We start from the raw sequence: 6,402 nt of genomic DNA on the forward strand, positions 1-6,402 counted from the left end.
ACGCGCCAAACTGCGACCAAAAAAGCTTCTCCATCGCATATCCATCCCGCGCTTGATAATATTGCGCCGCATCAGAAGAACTCTTCAGGAAATCCAAGAACTCACCCGAAGAACTCCATACTTGGTTGAGCTGGGGATAGTTCGGGTCGCCGAACTTGGTTTGCAGTAGAAAGAGCTTTCCAGTCACAATCTCCCACGCCTAACGAACCTCCTCACAGGCCGCTTGCATTCCGACTGCGCTCCTCTTGCCTCTTGTAAGGCCTTCTCCAAATCAGCCGTGAAGGCTTCATTCTTCTTCTCCAGAAATTCACAACGGCCGGTAGCATTCCCCAGCTCGAGCGTCACCGTGGATATCTTCTCCTCATCTTGGCGCTGTGCAGCTCGTTCGGCTTCTAACTCAGCCGATGCCTTTTTGGTAGCAACATCGCTATACCGGGCCTGCTCCTTGGACCGGGCCAGCTCCGCTCGAAGAACTTCAATGGCCGCAACACCATCTTCAGCCAAATTTCAGTGTCATGCTTACACCACAAAAATGCATGAGGATTGCACCGAATACATACCTTGCGACTCGTCAAGACGCATATTGATTAAAGCAAGATCATCCCCTACAACATCAAGCTTCCGCTACAAATCAACAATCTCGATAGTACGGGAAGTGGCCAAAGGGGAAGCAGCCTGCGTTCAAGGTTTATCAGGTTAGTCCTCAAATGATCCTTTTTCGATCCTCCGTTTTGCTTCCCAGTGGAAGCAAACCCGAGTATTAGGGGCTAGTACCTATACACAGGCGTTCGCAAATGAAACATAGCTGAAAACGTTATGTTACAAACCTCGATGCCCTTCAGCAGGCTTATGAAGGCTTCATTTAATCCGCTCTTCGCGGACGAAATCTTCTCAATCACTATACCCATCAAGGTACGCTGTTCCCCCAAGACGGATGCTTTCCGCAACATGTCCCACAACATATCCAGAGTCTCTGGTTTTCCGGAAACTGCTACAACATCACGATCATCCTTTGAAGGAATCTGCTCGCCCACCTCCAAAATCGCTGTCGGCTGTGAATCGGACAATCCGAGGCCCTCGTTACCATCGGCCCCGAAATCCCGGATGGTCGGAGGTCCACCTTGGGGTACTGTCTCTTCTGTCCCCTGGTCTAAAGGGACCATCCGCGATGACATTTCAGAGTCATCCGGATTGTTGGGCGAGGAGGTTTAAGGAGGCTTCTCACTCTCCATCATCTCTGGAAGGAGACTCCCCGAAGAAGATGATCGCCCAGAAAAACTTTGTGCCAACCTGTAAAAATGCATGAATGTGTTACGGTAACATCAACGGAACAGGACACTATCAAGGTACTCCGGACCCTCTTACAGTTCGGCCGAGGGTTTGTCCCCTTGTTGGAGCTGCTCAACGGCATCATCTTCCAAGCCCAAGCTGGTCGACGGTGGCATCTTGCCCTTCATGGAAGAGCGCCCCTCCTCATCTTCGGAGGCGGCCCTTTTCCTCCTGTTTGGAGAAGCGACATAGGGTCCTTTCTCGCCTCTGTCTTCGGGCGAGGAAAGGTTGATTTCTCTGGACTCAGTGTCTGACTTGTCTCTAGAACCAAGGTCATCTTGGGTCTTCTCGCCCTCCCCTGCTGATGCCTGGTACGGCGCCGAGGCCAGCATCCTTGTTAACACAGGAGTAGCTGAGTCTTTGGGAAGGGGAGCCGGACACCTAATCAATTCCACCTTCTCTATCTAGCCCTGAAAAAGGATGATACCATTGGTTTATTGCCACTGGATACCTGTCTGTAAGGTATTCGGTAAACGTGTACTTACCGGGGTGTCCGGATGGTTGCAGTCTAGGCCGACATCTCTGGCGGTGTCCGGCCATTTCCTTCGTTTTCCGAAGACTAATCTGCACATTCCTTCGTGCGTTGTGCCGAAGAAGTTCTGAAGAGTCAGCAGCCCTTCTGGATTGAACTCCCATAGGCGGAGAGGCCGTCGCTGGCACGGTAGGGTCCGACGAACTAGAATTATATGAACGACGCTAGCTATGTCAATGTCCCTCTCAATGAGGCTCCGGATGCGACTTTGCCGAGTTTTCACATCATTCGTTGATCGCGAATCTAGCCCCTTATTAATCCATGATGCAAGTTAAGTGGGAGGGCTGGGTCGAAATACAGGCGCGATCGCCCACTTGGAGCTGCGAGGCTCGGTGATATAGAACCACCCCTGCTGCCACAGATGAGAAGATTTGGCAAAGGATCCTTTTAGCCAAACGGCGCTAGCAAGCTTGTTTACTGCAGCGCCGCCGCACTCGGCTTGCTCCCCCTCTACCACTTGCGGCTTCATATCGAAGGTCTTGAGCCACAAGACGAAGTGTGGAGGAGTTTGGGGGAGGGCTTCACACATGACGATAAATGTCGAGATAAGAAGAAAAGAGTCCGGGGCCAAATCATGGAAGTCTAGCCCATATCCGGTGCTTCATTTTTGGGCGAGAGGGAATGGTCCTCGCACACTTCTTAGTCAGGGACGTCAGTCCATTCCGCCGCAAAGTCGGCGAGGGCGGCACCCTTGATGATCCTGGTGGTGTTGAATTCCAACTGGAATGCATGCATTTCAGTGTTCCATTCGGCGACCCTCCCCATCACGTTGGGGCTCCGGAGACAACCTTGATGGGGTGGCCTTGGAAGTAGTGGCATAGCTTTTGGGAGGTGATGAGGAGCGCGAGCAACATCTTCTGTGGCATGGGGGAGCGCGCCCGTGCATCGTGCTGCATTGTGCTGACGGATTATGCCGGGTGTTCGACGAGGGTGGAGGCACTAGCAGGGTCCTGCTCCTCCTGGGGCTGGGGGTCCTCAGGAGCCTTGTCATTTGTTGAGGCTGCCATGGCCTCGGGGGCGCCATCCTCTAGATCCCGTTGGCCGGTGGGGTGGCCGAGGCCTCAGCGGTATCGCCCTGAGACTGCGGCGCCCTTGGCTGGGCGATCCTCGTGGACTGCCACCAGCACTGTGCTGGCAGAATGAGGCTTGGCGGACAGGTAGAGCACCAAAGGTTCAAGGGGGCGGAGCACTACCATCACTGGAGGGATGGTGAGGTAGTTCTTCAGGTCTTGGAAGGCCGCGTCAGCCTTCGGAGTCCAGTCGAATGGCCCCTTCTTTTTCATCAGCTTGAAGAAGGGGAGGGCTTGCTCCCCCATCTTGGAGATGAAGCGCCTGAGCTCGGTTATGGAGCCCGCCAGCTTCTGCATCTGTCGGTGTTCTGAGAACAAGGGTCCACAGACTTGCCTGCCTGCGGCCCATGGCGTGGCTCTGTGAGTGGGCCCATACAGCCCATCTTCACCAGCAAGGACTCAAGACCCTCGCGAGGGGCCAAGCCTCGCGAGGCGAGCGACACAAGACCTCCTCAGGAGCGGCCTCACAAGGCTGGCTCGCGATGGGTGGAGAGTTCAAGGCCAGGCAAACCTCGCGAGGTTCTAGTGACATGAGCCATGACGACCAAGGCCAGGCGGGCGCCAGCACGCATAGTGTCCTTGTTTCCTCTTTGATGCTAAGGAAGCCGGCGCAGACGCGGAGTACCAAGGCGTCAAGCAAAGGTTTCCATATCAGTGCAACAAGACCAAGACTAGAAGGATGGCAAGATGGAGGTTACCGTGGAGCCAAAGATGGCGTCACCACCAGAGCCTTTGGCGGGCGAAGACTGCTTTTGTCAGGATAAGCTGTACTAGCTATCCCCTTTCAAATTGGCCACTGTTGGCTCCCTTCACGCTCAATATTTGGGGAGAGGACCAGGGCCCCTATAAATAGAACTAGCCACCACCGTAGCTAGGGGATCGATCGTTCGGTCTGGCCAAGAGAGACCAGGACAACCACAAGTTCACCAAGCACAAGAACACCTCTCCTCTGGAGGCCGTTCTTTCCCTTGTACTATTCATCCTTAGCCCAATAGGCAATCCACCACACCACACTGGAGTAGGGTATTAGACCACAATGGTGGCCTGAACCAGTATAAATCTTGTGTCCTTTGTGTTGCGAGTTCGTCGAGTTAGTTCGTAAGATCTTAGCTGAGTTAGGACGTGGATCGGTAGGTGGGAGATCTTCGCACCCACTCTAGTGTTTGAACCTTGAGGGTTTTGCCGGAATCCGTGATCCGACAGCATCTCCTTGAGGGTTTGCTGTAGACTCATCCCTTCTATGGCCTTGACTTTCTCTAGGTTGGCCTTGATCCCTCTATGCAACACCAGGAAGCCCAGCAGCTTTCCTGACGGGACACCGAATACACACTACTCTGGGTTGAGCCGCAGGTTTACCTAGCGCGGGCTGGTGAAAGTCTCCTCCAGATCCTTGATAAACGTTATCGTCTCCTGAGATTTCACCACTATGTCATCGTTGTTTGCCTCGGCGTTCCTCCCAAGCTGCTGGCCCAAGGGGATGTGCATTGGCTGCTGGAAGGTCGCTCCGGCATTGCGGAAATCGAATGGCATGCATATGTAGCAGTACACCCCACATGGAGTCAGAAAAGCCATCTTCTCAACGTCCTGCACCGCCATCTTGATTTGGTGATGGCCCGAGAAGGCGTCTAGGAAGCATAATAAATCACACTCGACGGTGGAGTCGACAATTTTGTCGATGCGCGGGAGAGGGAAGGGGTCTTCAGGATAGGCCTTGTTGAGGTTGGTGAAGTCAACGCACATGTGCTCCTTCCCGCCTTTCTTGGGGACGATGACTGGGTTCGCAAGCCAATCCGGGTGCCGCACTTCTCGAATGACGCCGGCCTCCTGCAACTTATGGGACTCCTAGATGATAAATGACTGTGTGACGCCCCGAGACCGATGCGCCAGGTGTCTTCCAGTTATTCGCTGTGGTTGCCTTGTCATTCGCTTGCGTGTTGCATCTTGCCATGTCATCATCCGCATTGCATCTGTATGTTTTCGAAACTCGCATCCATCCCGGCCTCCTCGTTCCTTCTGTTGTCCATTCTGAGCACATGCATGCTTGCACGCGCCCGCGGCACGTCCGAAATATCATTTTATAAGTGTCGAGAAAAATGTTCTCGGAATGGGTTGAAAGTTGGCATGTGGTGTTGTTATGTTGGCAGTAGGCTACCTGCCAGGTTTCATCGCATTCGGAGTCCGTTTGATGCCCCAATGGATAACTATAGCAACAATATAGTCGGTCTAACGTCGGACGTTTCCATTCTTCGGAAATAATCCCCAGGCTGCACTCGTTCTCTTTCCTCTCAGCCCAACTCTTCTTCACAGCCCACTAATCCAGCCCACTAAATCTCCCCTCCGACCAGGATCCGTTCAATTGCGATCGGAGGGTCCAAATCATCCTCAAACCCATCAAACCCAAGCCCCTACCCTATTTAAGCTCACCAACATGCCATTTTTGTCCTTGTCCTTCCTCCCCCTCGAAATCCGTGCCCCCCAATCATCTTCCCGCCACCTCCCGCCTCAATTTCCGTGGCCGGCAACCCCTCCATCGCCACTTGGCGCGCCCTGTTTGGTCAGCCGCCACCTGAGCACCACTGTCGGTGTCAAAACCACCGGATCTCGGGTAGAGGGTCCCGAACTATGCGTCTAGGCGGTTGGTAACGGGAGGCAGGGGACACGATGTTTACCCAGGTTCGAGCCCTCTTGATGGAGGTAATACCCTATGTCTTGCTTGATTGTTCTTGATAATATGAGTAGTACAAGAGTTGATCTACCACGAGATCAGAGAGGTTAAACACTAGAAGCTAGCCTATGGTATGATTATATGTTGTACGGACTAAAACCCTCCGGTTCATATAGACACCGGAGGGGACTAGGGTTACACAAGGTCGGTTAAAAAGGAGGAGATATACATATCTGTATTGCCTAGCTTGCCTTCTACGCCAAGTAAGGTCCCATCCGGACACGAGACGAAGTCTTCGATCTTGTATCTTCATAGTCCAACAGTCCGGCCAAAGGTTATAGTCTGGCTGTCCGGAGACCCCCTAATCCAGGACTCCCTCAGTAGCCCCCGAACCAGGCTTCAATGACGTCAAGTCCGACACGCAGTATTGTCTTCGGCATTGCAAGGCGGGTTGTTCTCCAAATTTTGAATGTTTGTTAAGTAGTGTCCGAGTTGTTCAAGGGAGAGAAAGAGGAGTTCATCCGCGTCAAGCCACGGGATGGATTCTCCATGTACAACCCTCCAAGCTGGGTGAGTTATATCTCCTTACTCCCATTCTTCCCGCATTCTTTGTCGTAGGTACTCACCTTGCCATTATACGGCAGGAACTGCGAAAAGCCATAAGGGAGGTCAACAGCCCATCTCCATAACAAGAGGACCCTGACCGGGCCCTCGGTCCCGAACTTGAAGAAGATCCGGACATATTCGTGGAGCTGATAGACATGCAGTTCTATTAATTGAGTTGTGATGATGCCATGGTGGCCATT

This window comes from Triticum dicoccoides, chromosome 4A (genome assembly GCF_002162155.2).
Source record: "Triticum dicoccoides isolate Atlit2015 ecotype Zavitan chromosome 4A, WEW_v2.0, whole genome shotgun sequence".
NCBI classification, from domain to species: domain Eukaryota; kingdom Viridiplantae; phylum Streptophyta; class Magnoliopsida; order Poales; family Poaceae; genus Triticum; species Triticum dicoccoides.